The sequence below is a fragment of the Pristiophorus japonicus genome, chromosome 9 (genome assembly GCF_044704955.1).
Source record: "Pristiophorus japonicus isolate sPriJap1 chromosome 9, sPriJap1.hap1, whole genome shotgun sequence".
In the NCBI taxonomy this organism is placed as follows: domain Eukaryota; kingdom Metazoa; phylum Chordata; class Chondrichthyes; family Pristiophoridae; genus Pristiophorus; species Pristiophorus japonicus.
The window spans coordinates 177456361-177481272 of NC_091985.1; positions in this window are offsets into that span (position 1 = coordinate 177456361).

A 24912-nucleotide genomic window follows, 5' to 3' on the forward strand; every position below is an offset into this window, starting at 1 on the left:
TTAACTTACTACTCTACGCTGCTTCAGAAGATTTTCTAGTTATTTCATTACTTTTTTTAGTTTTTCTAAGTTTCTCAGGTTGCATATGTGTTGTGCTGGGTACTAAACTAACTCTACACTGCTTCAGAGGTTTTCGAGTTATTTCATAACTTTTTTGAGTTTTTCGAAGTTTCTCATGTTACACATGTGTTGTTCTGTGTTCTACACAACTCTACGCGGTTGCAGAAGATTCGAGTTGTTTGTATACTTTCTTGAGTTTTTCGAAGTTTCTGATGTTGCGAATGTGTTGTGCTGTTTAACTAACTACTCTACGCTGCTTCAGAAGATTTCGAGTTATTTCATCACTTTTTTGATTTTTTCGATGTTTCTCATGTTGCGTATGTGTTGTGCTGTGTTCTACACTACTCTACGCTGCTTCACAAGAATTCCAGTTAATTGTATACTTTTTTGAGTATTTAGAAGTTTCGCATGTTGCGAATGTGTTGTGCTGCTTAACTAACTACTCTACGCTGCTTCAGAAGATTTCGTGTTATTTCATCACTTTTTTGATTTTTTTGATGTTTGTCATGTTGCGTATGTGTTGTGCTGTGTTCTACACTATTCTACGCTGCTTCACAAGATTTCCAGTTAATTGTATACTTTTTTGAGTTTTTCGAAGTTTCTCATGTTGCATATGTGTTGTGTTGTGTTCTACACTAGTCTACGCGCTTGCAGAAGATTCGAGTTGTTTGTACACTTTCTTGAGTTTTTCGAAGTTTCTCCTGGTGCATATGGGTCGTGCTGGGTTCTACACTACTCTACACTGTTGCAGAAGATTTCGAGTTATTTGTATACTTTGTTGAGCTTTTCGTAGTTTCCCCTGGTGCATATGGGGTGTGCTGGGTTCTGAACTAACTCTACGCTGGTTCAGAGGTTTTCGAGTTATTTTTTTAAATTTTTGAGTCTTTCGAAGCTTTTCATGTTGCGTATGTGTTGTGCTGGGTTCTACATTACTCTACGCTGTTTCAGAGATTTTCTAGTTCTTTCATTACTTTTTTCAGTTTTTCTAAGTTTTTCATGTTGCATATGTGTTGTGCTGGGTACTAAACTAACTCTACACTGCTTCAGAGGTTTTCGAGTTATTTCATAACTTCTTTGAGTTTTTCGAAGTTTCTCATGTTGCACATGTGTTGTTCTGTGTTCTACACTACTCTACGCGGTTGCAGAAGATTCGAGTTATTGCATTACTTTTTTGATTTTTTCGATGTTTCGCATGTTGCGTATGTGTTGTGCTGTGTTCTACACTACTCTACGCTGCTTCACAAGATTTCCAGTTAATTGTATACTTTTTTGAGTTTTTCGAAGTTTCTCATGTTGCGAATGTGTTGTGCTGCTTCACTAACTACTCTACGCTGCTTCAGAAGATTTCGAGTTATTTCATCATTTTTTTGATTTTTTCGATGTTTCTCATGTTGCGTTTATGTTGTGCTGTGTTCTGCACTACTCTACGCTGCTTCACAAGATTACCAGTTAATTGTATACTTTTTTGAGTTTTTCGAAGTTTCTCATGTTGCATATGTGTTGTGTTGTGTTCTACACTAGTCTACGCGGTTGCAGAAGATTCGAGTTGTTTGTATACTTTCTTGAGTTTTTCGAAGTTTCTCCTGGTGCATATGGGTTGTGCTGGGTTCTAAACTAACTCTACGCTGCTTCAGAAGATTTCGAGTTATTTCATCACTTTTTTGATTTTTTCGATGTTTCTCATGTTGCACATGTGTTGTGCTGTGTTCTACACTACTCTACGCTGCTTCACAAGATTTCCAGTTAATTGTATACTTTTTTGAGTTTTTAGAAGTTTCGCATGTTGCGAATGTGTTGTGCTGCTTAACTAACTACTCTACGCTGCTTCAGAAGATTTTCTAGTTATTTCATTACTTTTTTTAGTTTTTCTAAGTTTCTCAGGTTGCATATGTGTTGTGCTGGGTACTAAACTAACTCTACACTGCTTCAGAGGTTTTCGAGTTATTTCATAACTTTTTTGAGTTTTTCGAAGTTTCTCATGTTGCGAATGTGTTGTGCTGCTTAACTAACTACTCTACGCTGCTTCAGAAGATTTCGAGTTATTTCATCACTTTTTTGATTTTTTCGATGTTTCGCATGTTGCGTATGTGTTGTGCTGTGTTCTACACTACTCTACGCTGCTTCACAAGATTTCCAGTTAATTGTATACTTTTTTTGAGTTTTTCGAAGTTTCTCATGTTGCTAATGTGTTGTGCTGTGTTCTACAGTATTCTGCGCTGCTTCACAAAATTTCCAGTTAATTGTATACTTTTTTGAGTTTTGCGAAGTTTCTCATGTTGCATATGGGTCGTGCTGGGTTCTACACTACTCTACACTGTTGCAGAAGATATCGAGTTATTTGTATACTTTGTTGAGCTTTTCGTAGTTTCTCCTGGTGCATATGGGTTGTGCTGGGTTCTGAACTAACTCTACGCTGGTTCAGAGGTTTTCGAGTTATTTCATCACTTTTTTGATTTTTTCGATGTTTCTCATGTTGCGTATATGTTGTGCTGTGTTCTGCACTACTCTACGGTGCTTCACAAGATTTCCAGTTAATTGTATACTTTTTTGAGTTTTTCGAAGTTTCTCATGTTGCGAATGTGTTGTGCTGCTTAAGTAACTACTCTGCGCTGCTTCAGAAGATTTCGAGTTATTTCATCACTTTTTTGATTTTTTCGATGTTTCTCATGTTGCGTATATGTTGTGCTGTGTTCTGCACTACTCTACGCTGCTTCACAAGATTACCAGTTAATTGTATACTTTTTTGAGTTTTTCGAAGTTTCTCATGTTGCGAATGTGTTGTGCTGCTTAACTAACAACTTTACGCTGCTTCAGAAGATTTCGAGTTATTTCATCACTTTGTTGATTTTGTTCGATGTTTCTCATGTTGCGTATGTGTTGTGCTGTGTTCTACACTATTCTACGCTGCTTCACAAGATTTCCAGTTAATTGTATACTTTTTTGAGTTTTTTGAAGTTTCTCATATTGCATATGGGTCGTGCTGGGTTCTACACTACTCTACACTGTTGCAGAAGATATCGAGTTATTTGTATACTTTGTTGAGCTTTTCGTAGTTTCTCCTGGTGCATATGGGTTGTGCTGGGTTCTGAACTAACTCTACGCTGGTTCAGAGGTTTTCGAGTTATTTCATCACTTTTTTGAATTTTTCGCTGTTTCTCATGTTGCGTATATGTTGTGCTGTGTTCTGCACTACTCTACGGTGCTTCACAAGATTTCCAGTTAATTGTATACTTTTTTCAGTTTTTCGAAGTTTCTCATGTTGCGAATGTGTTGTGCTGCTTAAGTAACTACTCTGCGCTGCTTCAGAAGATTTCGAGTTATTTCATCACTTTTTTGATTTTTTCGATGTTTCTCATGTTGCGTATATGTTGTGCTGTGTTCTGCACTGCTCTACGCTGCTTCACAAGATTACCAGTTAATTGTATACTTTTTTGAGTTTTTCGAAGTTTCTCATGTTGTGTATGTGTTGTGCTGCGTAACTACACTACTCTATGCTGCTTCAGAAGATTTCGAGTTATTTTTTTACTTTTTTGAGTTTTTCGAAGTTTCTCATGTTGCATATGTGTTGTGTTGTGTTCTACACTAGTCTACGCGGTTGCAGAAGATTCGAGTTGTTTGTATACTTTCTTGAGTTTTTCGAAGTTTCTCCTGGTGCATATGGGTTGTGCTGGGTTCTAAACTAACTCTACACTGCTTCATAGGTTTTCGAGTTATTTCATTACTTTTTTGAGTTTTTCGACGTTTCTCATGTTGCACATGTGTTGTGCTGCTTAACTAACTACTCTACGCTGCTTCAGAAGATTTCGAGTTATTTCATCACTTTTTTGATTTTTTCGATGTTTCTCATGTTGCACATGTGTTGTGCTGTGTTCTACACTACTCTACGCTGCTTCACAAGATTTCCAGTTAATTGTATACTTTTTTGAGTTTTTAGAAGTTTCGCATGTTGCGAATGTGTTGTGCTGCTTAACTTACTAATCTACGCTGCTTCAGAAGATTTTCTAGTTATTTCATTACTTTTTTTAGTTTTTCTAAGTTTCTCAGGTTGCATATGTGTTGTGCTGGGTACTAAACTAACTCTACACTGCTTCAGAGGTTTTCGAGTTATTTCATAACTTTTTTGAGTTTTTCGAAGTTTCTCATGTTGCACATGTGTTGTTCTGTGTTCTACACAACTCTACGCGGTTGCAGAAGATTCGAGTTGTTTGTATACTTTCTTGAGTTTTTCGAAGTTTCTGATGTTGCGAATGTGTTGTGCTGTTTAACTAACTACTCTACGCTGCTTCAGAAGATTTCGAGTTATTTCATCACTTTTTTGATTTTTTCGATGTTTCTCATGTTGCGTATGTGTTGTGCTGTGTTCTACACTACTCTACGCTGCTTCACAAGAATTCCAGTTAATTGTATACTTTTTTGAGTTTTTAGAAGTTTCGCATGTTGCGAATGTGTTGTGCTGCTTAACTAACTACTCTACGCTGCTTCAGAAGATTTCGTGTTATTTCATCACTTTTTTGATTTTTTTGATGTTTGTCATGTTGCGTATGTGTTGTGCTGTGTTCTACACTATTCTACGCTGCTTCACAAGATTTCCAGTTAATTGTATACTTTTTTGAGTTTTTCGAAGTTTCTCATGTTGCATATGTGTTGTGTTGTGTTCTACACTAGTCTACGCGCTTGCAGAAGATTCGAGTTGTTTGTACACTTTCTTGAGTTTTTCGAAGTTTCTCCTGGTGCATATGGGTCGTGCTGGGTTCTACACTACTCTACACTGTTGCAGAAGATTTCGAGTTATTTGTATACTTTGTTGAGCTTTTCGTAGTTTCCCCTGGTGCATATGGGGTGTGCTGGGTTCTGAACTAACTCTACGCTGGTTCAGAGGTTTTCGAGTTATTTTTTTAAATTTTTGAGTCTTTCGAAGCTTTTCATGTTGCGTATGTGTTGTGCTGGGTTCTACATTACTCTACGCTGTTTCAGAGATTTTCTAGTTCTTTCATTACTTTTTTCAGTTTTTCTAAGTTTTTCATGTTGCATATGTGTTGTGCTGGGTACTAAACTAACTCTACACTGCTTCAGAGGTTTTCGAGTTATTTCATAACTTTTTTGAGTTTTTCGAAGTTTCTCATGTTGCACATGTGTTGTTCTGTGTTCTACACTACTCTACGCGGTTGCAGAAGATTCGAGTTATTGCATTACTTTTTTGATTTTTTCGATGTTTCGCATGTTGCGTATGTGTTGTGCTGTGTTCTACACTACTCTACGCTGCTTCACAAGATTTCCAGTTAATTGTATACTTTTTTGAGTTTTTCGAAGTTTCTCATGTTGCGAATGTGTTGTGCTGCTTCACTAACTACTCTACGCTGCTTCAGAAGATTTCGAGTTATTTCATCATTTTTTTGATTTTTTCGATGTTTCTCATGTTGCGTATGTGTTGTGCTGTGTTCTGCACTACTCTACGCTGCTTCACAAGATTTCCAGATAATTGTATACTTTTTTGAGTTTTTCGAAGTTTCTCATGTTGCGAATGTGTTGTGCTGCTTAAGTAACTACTCTGCGCTGCTTCAGAAGATTTCGAGTTATTTCATCACTTTTTTGATTTGTTCGATGTTTCTCATGTTGCGTATATGTTGTGCTGTGTTCTGCACTACTCTACGCTGCTTCACAAGATTACCAGTTAATTGTATACTTTTTTGAGTTTTTCGAAGTTTCTCATGTTGCATATGTGTTGTGTTGTGTTCTACACTAGTCTACGCGGTTGCAGAAGATTCGAGTTGTTTGTATACTTTCTTGAGTTTTTCGAAGTTTCTCCTGGTGCATATGGGTTGTGCTGGGTTCTAAACTAACTCTACACTGCTTCATAGGTTTTCGAGTTATTTCATTACTTTTTTGAGTTTTTCGACGTTTCTCATGTTGCACATGTGTTGTGCTGCTTAACTAACTACTCTACGCTGCTTCAGAAGATTTCGAGTTATTTCATCACTTTTTTGATTTTTTCGATGTTTCTCATGTTGCACATGTGTTGTGCTGTGTTCTACACTACTCTACGCTGCTTCACAAGATTTCCAGTTAATTGTATACTTTTTTGAGTTTTTAGAAGTTTCGCATGTTGCGAATGTGTTGTGCTGCTTAACTTACTAATCTACGCTGCTTCAGAAGATTTTCTAGTTATTTCATTACTTTTTTTTAGTTTTTCTAAGTTTCTCAGGTTGCATATGTGTTGTGCTGGGTACTAAACTAACTCTACACTGCTTCAGAGGTTTTCGAGTTATTTCATAACTTTTTTGAGTTTTTCGAAGTTTCTCATGTTGCACATGTGTTGTTCTGTGTTCTACACAACTCTACGCGGTTGCAGAAGATTCGAGTTGTTTGTATACTTTCTTGAGTTTTTCGAAGTTTCTGATGTTGCGAATGTGTTGTGCTGTTTAACTAACTACTCTACGCTGCTTCAGAAGATTTCGAGTTATTTCATCACTTTTTTGATTTTTTCGATGTTTCTCATGTTGCGTATGTGTTGTGCTGTGTTCTACACTACTCTACGCTGCTTCACAAGAATTCCAGTTAATTGTATACTTTTTTGAGTTTTTAGAAGTTTCGCATGTTGCGAATGTGTTGTGCTGCTTAACTAACTACTCTACGCTGCTTCAGAAGATTTCGTGTTATTTCATCACTTTTTTGATTTTTTTGATGTTTGTCATGTTGCGTATGTGTTGTGCTGTGTTCTACACTATTCTACGCTGCTTCACAAGATTTCCAGTTAATTGTATACTTTTTTGAGTTTTTCGAAGTTTCTCATGTTGCATATGTGTTGTGTTGTGTTCTACACTTGTCTACGCGCTTGCAGAAGATTCGAGTTGTTTGTACACTTTCTTGAGTTTTTCGAAGTTTCTCCTGGTGCATATGGGTCGTGCTGGGTTCTACACTACTCTACACTGTTGCAGAAGATTTCGAGTTATTTGTATACTTTGTTGAGCTTTTCGTAGTTTCCCCTGGTGCATATGGGGTGTGCTGGGTTCTGAACTAACTCTACGCTGGTTCAGAGGTTTTCGAGTTATTTTTTTAAATTTTTGAGTCTTTCGAAGCTTTTCATGTTGCGTATGTGTTGTGCTGGGTTCTACATTACTCTACGCTGTTTCAGAGATTTTCTAGTTCTTTCATTACTTTTTTCAGTTTTTCTAAGTTTTTCATGTTGCATATGTGTTGTGCTGGGTACTAAACTAACTCTACACTGCTTCAGAGGTTTTCGAGTTATTTCATAACTTTTTTGAGTTTTTCGAAGTTTCTCATGTTGCACATGTGTTGTTCTGTGTTCTACACTACTCTACGCGGTTGCAGAAGATTCGAGTTATTGCATTACTTTTTTGATTTTTTCGATGTTTCGCATGTTGCGTATGTGTTGTGCTGTGTTCTACACTACTCTACGCTGCTTCACAAGATTTCCAGTTAATTGTATACTTTTTTGAGTTTTTCGAAGTTTCTCATGTTGCGAATGTGTTGTGCTGCTTCACTAACTACTCTACGCTGCTTCAGAAGATATCGAGTTATTTCATCATTTTTTTGATTTTTTCGATGTTTCTCATGTTGCGTTTATGTTGTGCTGTGTTCTGCACTACTCTACGCTGCTTCACAAGATTACCAGTTAATTGTATACTTTTTTGAGTTTTTCGAAGTTTCTCATGTTGCATATGTGTTGTGTTGTGTTCTACACTAGTCTACGCGGTTGCAGAAGATTCGAGTTGTTTGTATACTTTCTTGAGTTTTTCGAAGTTTCTCCTGGTGCATATGGGTTGTGCTGGGTTCTAAACTAACTCTACACTGCTTCATAGGTTTTCGAGTTATTTCATTACTTTTTTGAGTTTTTCGACGTTTCTCATGTTGCACATGTGTTGTGCTGCTTAACTAACTACTCTACGCTGCTTCAGAAGATTTCGAGTTATTTCATCACTTTTTTGATTTTTTCGATGTTTCTCATGTTGCACATGTGTTGTGCTGTGTTCTACACTAACTCTACACTGCTTCAGAGGTTTTCGAGTTATTTCATAACTTTTTTGAGTTTTTCGAAGTTTCTCATGTTGCGAATGTGTTGTGCTGCTTAACTAACTACTCTACGCTGCTTCAGAAGATTTCGAGTTATTTCATCACTTTTTTGATTTTTTCGATGTTTCGCATGTTGCGTATGTGTTGTGCTGTGTTCTACACTACTCTACGCTGCTTCACAAGATTTCCAGTTAATTGTATACTTTTTTTGAGTTTTTCGAAGTTTCTCATGTTGCGAATGTGTTGTGCTGTGTTCTACAGTATTCTGCGCTGCTTCACAAAATTTCCAGTTAATTGTATACTTTTTTGAGTTTTGCGAAGTTTCTCATGTTGCATATGGGTCGTGCTGGGTTCTACACTACTCTACACTGTTGCAGAAGATATCGAGTTATTTGTATACTTTGTTGAGCTTTTCGTAGTTTCTCCTGGTGCATATGGGTTGTGCTGGGTTCTGAACTAACTCTACGCTGGTTCAGAGGTTTTCGAGTTATTTCATCACTTTTTTGATTTTTTCGATGTTTCTCATGTTGCGTATATGTTGTGCTGTGTTCTGCACTACTCTACGGTGCTTCACAAGATTTCCAGTTAATTGTATACTTTTTTGAGTTTTTCGAAGTTTCTCATGTTGCGAATGTGTTGTGCTGCTTAAGTAACTACTCTGCGCTGCTTCAGAAGATTTCGAGTTATTTCATCACTTTTTTGATTTTTTCGATGTTTCTCATGTTGCGTATATGTTGTGCTGTGTTCTGCACTACTCTACGCTGCTTCACAAGATTACCAGTTAATTGTATACTTTTTTGAGTTTTTCGAAGTTTCTCATGTTGCGAATGTGTTGTGCTGCTTAACTAACAACTTTACGCTGCTTCAGAAGATTTCGAGTTATTTCATCACTTTTTTGATTTTTTCGATGTTTCTCATGTTGCGTATATGTTGTGCTGTGTTCTGCACTACTCTACGCTGCTTCACAAGATTACCAGTTAATTGTATACTTTTTTGAGTTTTTCGAAGTTTCTCATGTTGCATATGTGTTGTGTTGTGTTCTACACTAGTCTACGCGGTTGCAGAAGATTCGAGTTGTTTGTATACTTTCTTGAGTTTTTCGAAGTTTCTCCTGGTGCATATGGGTTGTGCTGGGTTCTAAACTAACTCTACACTGCTTCATAGGTTTTCGAGTTATTTCATTACTTTTTTGTGTTTTTCGACGTTTCTCATGTTGCACATGTGTTGTGCTGCTTAACTAACTACTCTACGCTGCTTCAGAAGATTTCGAGTTATTTCATCACTTTTTTGATTTTTTCGATGTTTCTCATGTTGCACATGTGTTGTGCTGTGTTCTACACTACTCTACGCTGCTTCACAAGATTTCCAGTTAATTGTATACTTTTTTGAGTTTTTAGAAGTTTCGCATGTTGCGAATGTGTTGTGCTGCTTAACTTACTACTCTACGCTGCTTCAGAAGATTTTCTAGTTATTTCATTACTTTTTTTAGTTTTTCTAAGTTTCTCAGGTTGCATATGTGTTGTGCTGGGTACTAAACTAACTCTACACTGCTTCAGAGGTTTTCGAGTTATTTCATAACTTTTTTGAGTTTTTCGAAGTTTCTCATGTTACACATGTGTTGTTCTGTGTTCTACACAACTCTACGCGGTTGCAGAAGATTCGAGTTGTTTGTATACTTTCTTGAGTTTTTCGAAGTTTCTGATGTTGCGAATGTGTTGTGCTGTTTAACTAACTACTCTACGCTGCTTCAGAAGATTTCGAGTTATTTCATCACTTTTTTGATTTTTTCGATGTTTCTCATGTTGCGTATGTGTTGTGCTGTGTTCTACACTACTCTACGCTGCTTCACAAGAATTCCAGTTAATTGTATACTTTTTTGAGTATTTAGAAGTTTCGCATGTTGCGAATGTGTTGTGCTGCTTAACTAACTACTCTACGCTGCTTCAGAAGATTTCGTGTTATTTCATCACTTTTTTGATTTTTTTGATGTTTGTCATGTTGCGTATGTGTTGTGCTGTGTTCTACACTATTCTACGCTGCTTCACAAGATTTCCAGTTAATTGTATACTTTTTTGAGTTTTTCGAAGTTTCTCATGTTGCATATGTGTTGTGTTGTGTTCTACACTAGTCTACGCGCTTGCAGAAGATTCGAGTTGTTTGTACACTTTCTTGAGTTTTTCGAAGTTTCTCCTGGTGCATATGGGTCGTGCTGGGTTCTACACTACTCTACACTGTTGCAGAAGATTTCGAGTTATTTGTATACTTTGTTGAGCTTTTCGTAGTTTCCCCTGGTGCATATGGGGTGTGCTGGGTTCTGAACTAACTCTACGCTGGTTCAGAGGTTTTCGAGTTATTTTTTTAAATTTTTGAGTCTTTCGAAGCTTTTCATGTTGCGTATGTGTTGTGCTGGGTTCTACATTACTCTACGCTGTTTCAGAGATTTTCTAGTTCTTTCATTACTTTTTTCAGTTTTTCTAAGTTTTTCATGTTGCATATGTGTTGTGCTGGGTACTAAACTAACTCTACACTGCTTCAGAGGTTTTCGAGTTATTTCATAACTTCTTTGAGTTTTTCGAAGTTTCTCATGTTGCACATGTGTTGTTCTGTGTTCTACACTACTCTACGCGGTTGCAGAAGATTCGAGTTATTGCATTACTTTTTTGATTTTTTCGATGTTTCGCATGTTGCGTATGTGTTGTGCTGTGTTCTACACTACTCTACGCTGCTTCACAAGATTTCCAGTTAATTGTATACTTTTTTGAGTTTTTCGAAGTTTCTCATGTTGCGAATGTGTTGTGCTGCTTCACTAACTACTCTACGCTGCTTCAGAAGATTTCGAGTTATTTCATCATTTTTTTGATTTTTTCGATGTTTCTCATGTTGCGTTTATGTTGTGCTGTGTTCTGCACTACTCTACGCTGCTTCACAAGATTACCAGTTAATTGTATACTTTTTTGAGTTTTTCGAAGTTTCTCATGTTGCATATGTGTTGTGTTGTGTTCTACACTAGTCTACGCGGTTGCAGAAGATTCGAGTTGTTTGTATACTTTCTTGAGTTTTTCGAAGTTTCTCCTGGTGCATATGGGTTGTGCTGGGTTCTAAACTAACTCTACGCTGCTTCAGAAGATTTCGAGTTATTTCATCACTTTTTTGATTTTTTCGATGTTTCTCATGTTGCACATGTGTTGTGCTGTGTTCTACACTACTCTACGCTGCTTCACAAGATTTCCAGTTAATTGTATACTTTTTTGAGTTTTTAGAAGTTTCGCATGTTGCGAATGTGTTGTGCTGCTTAACTAACTACTCTACGCTGCTTCAGAAGATTTTCTAGTTATTTCATTACTTTTTTTAGTTTTTCTAAGTTTCTCAGGTTGCATATGTGTTGTGCTGGGTACTAAACTAACTCTACACTGCTTCAGAGGTTTTCGAGTTATTTCATAACTTTTTTGAGTTTTTCGAAGTTTCTCATGTTGCGAATGTGTTGTGCTGCTTAACTAACTACTCTACGCTGCTTCAGAAGATTTCGAGTTATTTCATCACTTTTTTGATTTTTTCGATGTTTCGCATGTTGCGTATGTGTTGTGCTGTGTTCTACACTACTCTACGCTGCTTCACAAGATTTCCAGTTAATTGTATACTTTTTTTGAGTTTTTCGAAGTTTCTCATGTTGCTAATGTGTTGTGCTGTGTTCTACAGTATTCTGCGCTGCTTCACAAAATTTCCAGTTAATTGTATACTTTTTTGAGTTTTGCGAAGTTTCTCATGTTGCATATGGGTCGTGCTGGGTTCTACACTACTCTACACTGTTGCAGAAGATATCGAGTTATTTGTATACTTTGTTGAGCTTTTCGTAGTTTCTCCTGGTGCATATGGGTTGTGCTGGGTTCTGAACTAACTCTACGCTGGTTCAGAGGTTTTCGAGTTATTTCATCACTTTTTTGATTTTTTCGATGTTTCTCATGTTGCGTATATGTTGTGCTGTGTTCTGCACTACTCTACGGTGCTTCACAAGATTTCCAGTTAATTGTATACTTTTTTGAGTTTTTCGAAGTTTCTCATGTTGCGAATGTGTTGTGCTGCTTAAGTAACTACTCTGCGCTGCTTCAGAAGATTTCGAGTTATTTCATCACTTTTTTGATTTTTTCGATGTTTCTCATGTTGCGTATATGTTGTGCTGTGTTCTGCACTACTCTACGCTGCTTCACAAGATTACCAGTTAATTGTATACTTTTTTGAGTTTTTCGAAGTTTCTCATGTTGCGAATGTGTTGTGCTGCTTAACTAACAACTTTACGCTGCTTCAGAAGATTTCGAGTTATTTCATCACTTTGTTGATTTTGTTCGATGTTTCTCATGTTGCGTATGTGTTGTGCTGTGTTCTACACTATTCTACGCTGCTTCACAAGATTTCCAGTTAATTGTATACTTTTTTGAGTTTTTTGAAGTTTCTCATATTGCATATGGGTCGTGCTGGGTTCTACACTACTCTACACTGTTGCAGAAGATATCGAGTTATTTGTATACTTTGTTGAGCTTTTCGTAGTTTCTCCTGGTGCATATGGGTTGTGCTGGGTTCTGAACTAACTCTACGCTGGTTCAGAGGTTTTCGAGTTATTTCATCACTTTTTTGAATTTTTCGCTGTTTCTCATGTTGCGTATATGTTGTGCTGTGTTCTGCACTACTCTACGGTGCTTCACAAGATTTCCAGTTAATTGTATACTTTTTTCAGTTTTTCGAAGTTTCTCATGTTGCGAATGTGTTGTGCTGCTTAAGTAACTACTCTGCGCTGCTTCAGAAGATTTCGAGTTATTTCATCACTTTTTTGATTTTTTCGATGTTTCTCATGTTGCGTATATGTTGTGCTGTGTTCTGCACTGCTCTACGCTGCTTCACAAGATTACCAGTTAATTGTATACTTTTTTGAGTTTTTCGAAGTTTCTCATGTTGTGTATGTGTTGTGCTGCGTAACTACACTACTCTATGCTGCTTCAGAAGATTTCGAGTTATTTTTTTACTTTTTTGAGTTTTTCGAAGTTTCTCATGTTGCATATGTGTTGTGTTGTGTTCTACACTAGTCTACGCGGTTGCAGAAGATTCGAGTTGTTTGTATACTTTCTTGAGTTTTTCGAAGTTTCTCCTGGTGCATATGGGTTGTGCTGGGTTCTAAACTAACTCTACACTGCTTCATAGGTTTTCGAGTTATTTCATTACTTTTTTGAGTTTTTCGACGTTTCTCATGTTGCACATGTGTTGTGCTGCTTAACTAACTACTCTACGCTGCTTCAGAAGATTTCGAGTTATTTCATCACTTTTTTGATTTTTTCGATGTTTCTCATGTTGCACATGTGTTGTGCTGTGTTCTACACTACTCTACGCTGCTTCACAAGATTTCCAGTTAATTGTATACTTTTTTGAGTTTTTAGAAGTTTCGCATGTTGCGAATGTGTTGTGCTGCTTAACTTACTAATCTACGCTGCTTCAGAAGATTTTCTAGTTATTTCATTACTTTTTTTAGTTTTTCTAAGTTTCTCAGGTTGCATATGTGTTGTGCTGGGTACTAAACTAACTCTACACTGCTTCAGAGGTTTTCGAGTTATTTCATAACTTTTTTGAGTTTTTCGAAGTTTCTCATGTTGCACATGTGTTGTTCTGTGTTCTACACAACTCTACGCGGTTGCAGAAGATTCGAGTTGTTTGTATACTTTCTTGAGTTTTTCGAAGTTTCTGATGTTGCGAATGTGTTGTGCTGTTTAACTAACTACTCTACGCTGCTTCAGAAGATTTCGAGTTATTTCATCACTTTTTTGATTTTTTCGATGTTTCTCATGTTGCGTATGTGTTGTGCTGTGTTCTACACTACTCTACGCTGCTTCACAAGAATTCCAGTTAATTGTATACTTTTTTGAGTTTTTAGAAGTTTCGCATGTTGCGAATGTGTTGTGCTGCTTAACTAACTACTCTACGCTGCTTCAGAAGATTTCGTGTTATTTCATCACTTTTTTGATTTTTTTGATGTTTGTCATGTTGCGTATGTGTTGTGCTGTGTTCTACACTATTCTACGCTGCTTCACAAGATTTCCAGTTAATTGTATACTTTTTTGAGTTTTTCGAAGTTTCTCATGTTGCATATGTGTTGTGTTGTGTTCTACACTAGTCTACGCGCTTGCAGAAGATTCGAGTTGTTTGTACACTTTCTTGAGTTTTTCGAAGTTTCTCCTGGTGCATATGGGTCGTGCTGGGTTCTACACTACTCTACACTGTTGCAGAAGATTTCGAGTTATTTGTATACTTTGTTGAGCTTTTCGTAGTTTCCCCTGGTGCATATGGGGTGTGCTGGGTTCTGAACTAACTCTACGCTGGTTCAGAGGTTTTCGAGTTATTTTTTTAAATTTTTGAGTCTTTCGAAGCTTTTCATGTTGCGTATGTGTTGTGCTGGGTTCTACATTACTCTACGCTGTTTCAGAGATTTTCTAGTTCTTTCATTACTTTTTTCAGTTTTTCTAAGTTTTTCATGTTGCATATGTGTTGTGCTGGGTACTAAACTAACTCTACACTGCTTCAGAGGTTTTCGAGTTATTTCATAACTTTTTTGAGTTTTTCGAAGTTTCTCATGTTGCACATGTGTTGTTCTGTGTTCTACACTACTCTACGCGGTTGCAGAAGATTCGAGTTATTGCATTACTTTTTTGATTTTTTCGATGTTTCGCATGTTGCGTATGTGTTGTGCTGTGTTCTACACTACTCTACGCTGCTTCACAAGATTTCCAGTTAATTGTATACTTTTTTGAGTTTTTCGAAGTTTCTCATGTTGCATATGTGTTGTGTTGTGTTCTACACTAGTCTACGCGGTTGCAGAAGATTCGAGTTGTTTGTATACTTTCTTGAGTTTTTCGAAGTTTCTCCTGGTGCATATGGGTTGTGCTGGGTTCTAAACTAACTCTACACTGCTTCATAGGTTTTCGAGTTATTTCATTACTTTTTTGAGTTTTTCGACGTTTCTCATGTTGCACATGTGTTGTGCTGCTTAACTAACTACTCTACGCTGCTTCAGAAGATTTCGAGTTATTTCATCACTTTTTTGATTTTTTCGATGTTTCTCATGTTGCACATGTGTTGTGCTGTGTTCTACACTAACTCTACACTGCTTCAGAGGTTTTCGAGTTATTTCATAACTTTTTTGAGTTTTTCGAAGTTTCTCATGTTGCGAATGTGTTGTGCTGCTTAACTAACTACTCTACGCTGCTTCAGAAGATTTCGAGTTATTTCATCACTTTTTTGATTTTTTCGATGTTTCTCATGTTGCGTATGTGTTGTGCTGTGTTCTACACTACTCTACGCTGCTTCACAAGATTTCCAGTTAATTGTATACTTTTTTTGAGTTTTTCGAAGTTTCTCATGTTGCGAATGTGTTGTGCTGTGTTCTACAGTATTCTGCGCTGCTTCACAAAATTTCCAGTTAATTGTATACTTTTTTGAGTTTTGCGAAGTTTCTCATGTTGCATATGGGTCGTGCTGGGTTCTACACTACTCTACACTGTTGCAGAAGATATCGAGTTATTTGTATACTTTGTTGAGCTTTTCGTAGTTTCTCCTGGTGCATATGGGTTGTGCTGGGTTCTGAACTAACTCTACGCTGGTTCAGAGGTTTTCGAGTTATTTCATCACTTTTTTGATTTTTTCGATGTTTCTCATGTTGCGTATATGTTGTGCTGTGTTCTGCACTACTCTACGGTGCTTCACAAGATTTCCAGTTAATTGTATACTTTTTTGAGTTTTTCGAAGTTTCTCATGTTGCGAATGTGTTGTGCTGCTTAAGTAACTATTCTGCGCTGCTTCAGAAGATTTCGAGTTATTTCATCACTTTTTTGATTTTTTCGATGTTTCTCATGTTGCGTATATGTTGTGCTGTGTTCTGCACTACTCTACGCTGCTTCACAAGATTACCAGTTAATTGTATACTTTTTTGAGTTTTTCGAAGTTTCTCATGTTGCGAATGTGTTGTGCTGCTTAACTAACAACTTTACGCTGCTTCAGAAGATTTCGAGTTATTTCATCACTTTTTTGATTTTTTCGATGTTTCTCATGTTGCGTATATGTTGTGCTGTGTTCTGCACTACTCTACGCTGCTTCACAAGATTACCAGTTAATTGTATACTTTTTTGAGTTTTTCGAAGTTTCTCATGTTGCATATGTGTTGTGTTGTGTTCTACACTAGTCTACGCGGTTGCAGAAGATTCGAGTTGTTTGTATACTTTCTTGAGTTTTTCGAAGTTTCTCCTGGTGCATATGGGTTGTGCTGGGTTCTAAACTAACTCTACACTGCTTCATAGGTTTTCGAGTTATTTCATTACTTTTTTGAGTTTTTCGACGTTTCTCATGTTGCACATGTGTTGTGCTGCTTAACTAACTACTCTACGCTGCTTCAGAAGATTTCGAGTTATTTCATCACTTTTTTGATTTTTTCGATGTTTCTCATGTTGCACATGTGTTGTGCTGTGTTCTACACTACTCTACGCTGCTTCACAAGATTTCCAGTTAATTGTATACTTTTTTGAGTTTTTAGAAGTTTCGCATGTTGCGAATGTGTTGTGCTGCTTAACTTACTAATCTACGCTGCTTCAGAAGATTTTCTAGTTATTTCATTACTTTTTTTAGTTTTTCTAAGTTTCTCAGGTTGCATATGTGTTGTGCTGGGTACTAAACTAACTCTACACTGCTTCAGAGGTTTTCGAGTTATTTCATAACTTTTTTGAGTTTTTCGAAGTTTCTCATGTTGCACATGTGTTGTTCTGTGTTCTACACAACTCTACGCGGTTGCAGAAGATTCGAGTTGTTTGTATACTTTCTTGAGTTTTTCGAAGTTTCTGATGTTGCGAATGTGTTGTGCTGTTTAACTAACTACTCTACGCTGCTTCAGAAGATTTCGAGTTATTTCATCACTTTTTTGATTTTTTCGATGTTTCTCATGTTGCGTATGTGTTGTGCTGTGTTCTACACTACTCTACGCTGCTTCACAAGAATTCCAGTTAATTGTATACTTTTTTGAGTTTTTAGAAGTTTCGCATGTTGCGAATGTGTTGTGCTGCTTAACTAACTACTCTACGCTGCTTCAGAAGATTTCGTGTTATTTCATCACTTTTTTGATTTTTTTGATGTTTGTCATGTTGCGTATGTGTTGTGCTGTGTTCTACACTATTCTACGCTGCTTCACAAGATTTCCAGTTAATTGTATACTTTTTTGAGTTTTTCGAAGTTTCTCATGTTGCATATGTGTTGTGTTGTGTTCTACACTAGTCTACGCGCTTGCAGAAGATTCGAGTTGTTTGTACACTTTCTTGAGTTTTTCGAAGTTTCTCCTGGTGCATATGGGTCGTGCTGGGTTCTACACTACTCTACACTGTTGCAGAAGATTTCGAGTTATTTGTATACTTTGTTGAGCTTTTCGTAGTTTCCCCTGGTGCATATGGGGTGTGCTGGGTTCTGAACTAACTCTACGCTGGTTCAGAGGTTTTCGAGTTATTTTTTTAAATTTTTGAGTCTTTCGAAGCTTTTCATGTTGCGTATGTGTTGTGCTGGGTTCTACATTACTCTACGCTGTTTCAGAGATTTTCTAGTTCTTTCATTACTTTTTTCAGTTTTTCTAAGTTTTTCATGTTGCATATGTGTTGTGCTGGGTACTAAACTAACTCTACACTGCTTCAGAGGTTTTCGAGTTATTTCATAACTTTTTTGAGTTTTTCGAAGTTTCTCATGTTGCACATGTGTTGTTCTGTGTTCTACACTACTCTACGCGGTTGCAGAAGATTCGAGTTATTGCATTACTTTTTTGATTTTTTCGATGTTTCGCATGTTGCGTATGTGTTGTGCTGTGTTCTACACTACTCTACGCTGCTTCACAAGATTTCCAGTTAATTGTATACTTTTTTGAGTTTTTCGAAGTTTCTCATGTTGCATATGTGTTGTGTTGTGTTCTACACTAGTCTACGCGGTTGCAGAAGATTCGAGTTGTTTGTATACTTTCTTGAGTTTTTCGAAGTTTCTCCTGGTGCATATGGGTTGTGCTGGGTTCTAAACTAACTCTACACTGCTTCATAGGTTTTCGAGTTATTTCATTACTTTTTTGAGTTTTTCGACGTTTCTCATGTTGCACATGTGTTGTGCTGCTTAACTAACTACTCTACGCTGCTTCAGAAGATTTCGAGTTATTTCATCACTTTTTTGATTTTTTCGATGTTTCTCATGTTGCACATGTGTTGTGCTGTGTTCTACACTAACTCTACACTGCTTCAGAGGTTTTCGAGTTATTTCATAACTTTTTTGAGTTTTTCGAAGTTTCTCATGTTGCGAATGTGTTGTGCTGCTTAACTAACTACTCTACGCTGCTTCAGAAGATTTCGAGTTATTTCATCACTTTTTTGATTTTTTCGATGTTTCGCATGTTGCGTATGTGTTGTGCTGTGTTCTACACTACTCTACGCTGCTTCACAAGATTTCCAGTTAATTGTATACTTTTTTTGAGTTTTTCGAAGTTTCTCATGTTGCGAATGTGTTGTGCTGTGTTCTACAGTATTCTGCGCTGCTTCACAAAATTTCCAGTTAATTGTATACTTTTTTGAGTTTTGCGAAGTTTCTCATGTTGCATATGGGTCGTGCTGGGTTCTACACTACTCTACACTGTTGCAGAAGATATCGAGTTATTTGTATACTTTGTTGAGCTTTTCGTAGTTTCTCCTGGTGCATATGGGTTGTGCTGGGTTCTGAACTAACTCTACGCTGGTTCAGAGGTTTTCGAGTTATTTCATCACTTTTTTGATTTTTTCGATGTTTCTCATGTTGCGTATATGTTGTGCTGTGTTCTGCACTACTCTACGGTGCTTCACAAGATTTCCAGTTAATTGTATACTTTTTTGAGTTTTTCGAAGTTTCTCATGTTGCGAATGTGTTGTGCTGCTTAAGTAACTACTCTGCGCTGCTTCAGAAGATTTCGAGTTATTTCATCACTTTTTTGATTTTTTCGATGTTTCTCATGTTGCGTATATGTTGTGCTGTGTTCTGCACTACTCTACGCTGCTTCACAAGATTACCAGTTAATTGTATACTTTTTTGAGTTTTTCGAAGTTTCTCATGTTGCGAATGTGTTGTGCTGCTTAACTAACAACTTTACGCTGCTTCAGAAGATTTCGAGTTATTTCATCACTTTTTTGATTTTTTCGATGTTTCTCATGTTGCGTATATGTTGTGCTGTGTTCTGCACTACTCTACGCTGCTTCACAAGATTACCAGTTAATTGTATACTTTTTTGAGTTTTTCGAAGTTTCTCATGTTGCATATGTGTTGTGTTGTGTTCTACACTAGTCTACGCGGTTGCAGAAGATTCGAGTTGTTTGTATACTTTCTTGAGTTTTTCGAAGTTTCTCCTGGTGCATATGGGTTGTGCTGGGTTCTAAACTAACTCTACACTGCTTCATAGGTTTTCGAGTTATTTCATTACTTTTTTGAGTTTTTCGACGTTTCTCATGTTGCACATGTGTTGTGCTGCTTAACTAACTACTCTACGCTGCTTCAGAAGATTTCGAGTTATTTCATCACTTTTTTGATTTTTTCGATGTTTCTCATGTTGCACATGTGTTGTGCTGTGTTCTACACTACTCTACGCTGCTTCACAAGATTTCCAGTTAATTGTATACTTTTTTGAGTTTTTAGAAGTTTCGCATGTTGCGAATGTGTTGTGCTGCTTAACTTACTAATCTACGCTGCTTCAGAAGATTTTCTAGTTATTTCATTACTTTTTTTAGTTTTTCTAAGTTTCTCAGGTTGCATATGTGTTGTGCTGGGTACTAAACTAACTCTACACTGCTTCAGAGGTTTTCGAGTTATTTCATAACTTTTTTGAGTTTTTCGAAGTTTCTCATGTTGCACATGTGTTGTTCTGTGTTCTACACAACTCTACGCGGTTGCAGAAGATTCGAGTTGTTTGTATACTTTCTTGAGTTTTTCGAAGTTTCTGATGTTGCGAATGTGTTGTGCTGTTTAACTAACTACTCTACGCTGCTTCAGAAGATTTCGAGTTATTTCATCACTTTTTTGATTTTTTCGATGTTTCTCATGTTGCGTATGTGTTGTGCTGTGTTCTACACTACTCTACGCTGCTTCACAAGAATTCCAGTTAATTGTATACTTTTTTGAGTTTTTAGAAGTTTCGCATGTTGCGAATGTGTTGTGCTGCTTAACTAACTACTCTACGCTGCTTCAGAAGATTTCGTGTTATTTCATCACTTTTTTGATTTTTTTGATGTTTGTCATGTTGCGTATGTGTTGTGCTGTGTTCTACACTATTCTACGCTGCTTCACAAGATTTCCAGTTAATTGTATACTTTTTTGAGTTTTTCGAAGTTTCTCATGTTGCATATGTGTTGTGTTGTGTTCTACACTAGTCTACGCGCTTGCAGAAGATTCGAGTTGTTTGTACACTTTCTTGAGTTTTTCGAAGTTTCTCCTGGTGCATATGGGTCGTGCTGGGTTCTACACTACTCTACACTGTTGCAGAAGATTTCGAGTTATTTGTATACTTTGTTGAGCTTTTCGTAGTTTCCCCTGGTGCATATGGGGTGTGCTGGGTTCTGAACTAACTCTACGCTGGTTCAGAGGTTTTCGAGTTATTTTTTTAAATTTTTGAGTCTTTCGAAGCTTTTCATGTTGCGTATGTGTTGTGCTGGGTTCTACATTACTCTACGCTGTTTCAGAGATTTTCTAGTTCTTTCATTACTTTTTTCAGTTTTTCTAAGTTTTTCATGTTGCATATGTGTTGTGCTGGGTACTAAACTAACTCTACACTGCTTCAGAGGTTTTCGAGTTATTTCATAACTTTTTTGAGTTTTTCGAAGTTTCTCATGTTGCACATGTGTTGTTCTGTGTTCTACACTACTCTACGCGGTTGCAGAAGATTCGAGTTATTGCATTACTTTTTTGATTTTTTCGATGTTTCGCATGTTGCGTATGTGTTGTGCTGTGTTCTACACTACTCTACGCTGCTTCACAAGATTTCCAGTTAATTGTATACTTTTTTGAGTTTTTCGAAGTTTCTCATGTTGCATATGTGTTGTGTTGTGTTCTACACTAGTCTACGCGGTTGCAGAAGATTCGAGTTGTTTGTATACTTTCTTGAGTTTTTCGAAGTTTCTCCTGGTGCATATGGGTTGTGCTGGGTTCTAAACTAACTCTACACTGCTTCATAGGTTTTCGAGTTATTTCATTACTTTTTTGAGTTTTTCGACGTTTCTCATGTTGCACATGTGTTGTGCTGCTTAACTAACTACTCTACGCTGCTTCAGAAGATTTCGAGTTATTTCATCACTTTTTTGATTTTTTCGATGTTTCTCATGTTGCACATGTGTTGTGCTGTGTTCTACACTAACTCTACACTGCTTCAGAGGTTTTCGAGTTATTTCATAACTTTTTTGAGTTTTTCGAAGTTTCTCATGTTGCGAATGTGTTGTGCTGCTTAACTAACTACTCTACGCTGCTTCAGAAGATTTCGAGTTATTTCATCACTTTTTTGATTTTTTCGATGTTTCGCATGTTGCGTATGTGTTGTGCTGTGTTCTACACTACTCTACGCTGCTTCACAAGATTTCCAGTTAATTGTATACTTTTTTTGAGTTTTTCGAAGTTTCTCATGTTGCGAATGTGTTGTGCTGTGTTCTACAGTATTCTGCGCTGCTTCACAAAATTTCCAGTTAATTGTATACTTTTTTGAGTTTTGCGAAGTTTCTCATGTTGCATATGGGTCGTGCTGCGTTCTACACTACTCTACACTGTTGCAGAAGATATCGAGTTATTTGTATACTTTGTTGAGCTTTTCGTAGTTTCTCCTGGTGCATATGGGTTGTGCTGGGTTCTGAACTAACTCTACGCTGGTTCAGAGGTTTTCGAGTTATTTCATCACTTTTTTGATTTTTTCGATGTTTCTCATGTTGCGTATATGTTGTGCTGTGTTCTGCACTACTCTACGGTGCTTCACAAGATTTCCAGTTAATTGTATACTTTTTTGAGTTTTTCGAAGTTTCTCATGTTGCGAATGTGTTGTGCTGCTTAAGTAACTACTCTGCGCTGCTTCAGAAGATTTCGAGTTATTTCATCACTTTTTTGATTTTTTCGATGTTTCTCATGTTGCGTATATGTTGTGCTGTGTTCTGCACTACTCTACGCTGCTTCACAAGATTACCAGTTAATTGTATACTTTTTTGAGTTTTTCGAAGTTTCTCATGTTGCGAATGTGTTGTGCTGCTTAACTAACAACTTTACGCTGCTTCAGAAGATTTCGAGTTATTTCATCACTTTTTTGATTTTTTCGATGTTTCTCATGTTGCGTATATGTTGTGCTGTGTTCTGCACTACTCTACGCTGCTTCACAAGATTACCAGTTAATTGTATACTTTTTTGAGTTTTTCGAAGTTTCTCATGTTGCATATGTGTTGTGTTGTGTTCTACACTAGTCTACGCGGTTGCAGAAGATTCGAGTTGTTTGTATACTTTCTTGAGTTTTTCGAAGTTTCTCCTGGTGCATATGGGTTGTGCTGGGTTCTAAACTAACTCTACACTGCTTCATAGGTTTTCGAGTTATTTCATTACTTTTTTGAGTTTTTCGACGTTTCTCATGTTGCACATGTGTTGTGCTGCTTAACTAACTACTCTACGCTGCTTCAGAAGATTTCGAGTTATTTCATCACTTTTTTGATTTTTTCGATGTTTCTCATGTTGCACATGTGTTGTGCTGTGTTCTACACTACTCTACGCTGCTTCACAAGATTTCCAGTTAATTGTATACTTTTTTGAGTTTTTAGAAGTTTCGCATGTTGCGAATGTGTTGTGCTGCTTAACTTACTACTCTACGCTGCTTCAGAAGATTTTCTAGTTATTTCATTACTTTTTTTTAGTTTTTCTAAGTTTCTCAGGTTGCATATGTGTTGTGCTGGGTACTAAACTAACTCTACACTGCTTCAGAGGTTTTCGAGTTATTTCATAACTTTTTTGAGTTTTTCGAAGTTTCTCATGTTGCACATGTGTTGTTCTGTGTTCTACACAACTCTACGCGGTTGCAGAAGATTCGAGTTGTTTGTATACTTTCTTGAGTTTTTCGAAGTTTCTGATGTTGCGAATGTGTTGTGCTGTTTAACTAACTACTCTACGCTGCTTCAGAAGATTTCGAGTTATTTCATCACTTTTTTGATTTTTTCGATGTTTCTCATGTTGCGTATGTGTTGTGCTGTGTTCTACACTACTCTACGCTGCTTCACAAGAATTCCAGTTAATTGTATACTTTTTTGAGTTTTTAGAAGTTTCGCATGTTGCGAATGTGTTGTGCTGCTTAACTAACTACTCTACGCTGCTTCAGAAGATTTCGTGTTATTTCATCACTTTTTTGATTTTTTTGATGTTTGTCATGTTGCGTATGTGTTGTGCTGTGTTCTACACTATTCTACGCTGCTTCACAAGATTTCCAGTTAATTGTATACTTTTTTGAGTTTTTCGAAGTTTCTCATGTTGCATATGTGTTGTGTTGTGTTCTACACTAGTCTACGCGCTTGCAGAAGATTCGAGTTGTTTGTACACTTTCTTGAGTTTTTCGAAGTTTCTCCTGGTGCATATGGGTCGTGCTGGGTTCTACACTACTCTACACTGTTGCAGAAGATTTCGAGTTATTTGTATACTTTGTTGAGCTTTTCGTAGTTTCCCCTGGTGCATATGGGGTGTGCTGGGTTCTGAACTAACTCTACGCTGGTTCAGAGGTTTTCGAGTTATTTTTTTAAATTTTTGAGTCTTTCGAAGCTTTTCATGTTGCGTATGTGTTGTGCTGGGTTCTACATTACTCTACGCTGTTTCAGAGATTTTCTAGTTCTTTCATTACTTTTTTCAGTTTTTCTAAGTTTTTCATGTTGCATATGTGTTGTGCTGGGTACTAAACTAACTCTACACTGCTTCAGAGGTTTTCGAGTTATTTCATAACTTCTTTGAGTTTTTCGAAGTTTCTCATGTTGCACATGTGTTGTTCTGTGTTCTACACTACTCTACGCGGTTGCAGAAGATTCGAGTTATTGCATTACTTTTTTGATTTTTTCGATGTTTCGCATGTTGCGTATGTGTTGTGCTGTGTTCTACACTACTCTACGCTGCTTCACAAGATTTCCAGTTAATTGTATACTTTTTTGAGTTTTTCGAAGTTTCTCATGTTGCGAATGTGTTGTGCTGCTTCACTAACTACTCTACGCTGCTTCAGAAGATTTCGAGTTATTTCATCATTTTTTTGATTTTTTCGATGTTTCTCATGTTGCGTTTATGTTGTGCTGTGTTCTGCACTACTCTACGCTGCTTCACAAGATTACCAGTTAATTGTATACTTTTTTGAGTGTTTCGAAGTTTCTCATGTTGCATATGTGTTGTGTTGTGTTCTACACTAGTCTACGCGGTTGCAGAAGATTCGAGTTGTTTGTATACTTTCTTGAGTTTTTCGAAGTTTCTCCTGGTGCATATGGGTTGTGCTGGGTTCTAAACTAACTCTACACTGCTTCATAGGTTTTCGAGTTATTTCATTACTTTTTTGAGTTTTTCGACGTTTGTCATGTTGCACATGTGTTGTGCTGCTTAACTAACTACTCTACGCTGCTTCAGAAGATTTCGAGTTATTTCATCACTTTTTTGATTTTTTCGATGTTTCTCATGTTGCACATGTGTTGTGCTGTGTTCTACACTACTCTACGCTGCTTCACAAGATTTCCAGTTAATTGTATACTTTTTTGAGTTTTTAGAAGTTTCGCATGTTGC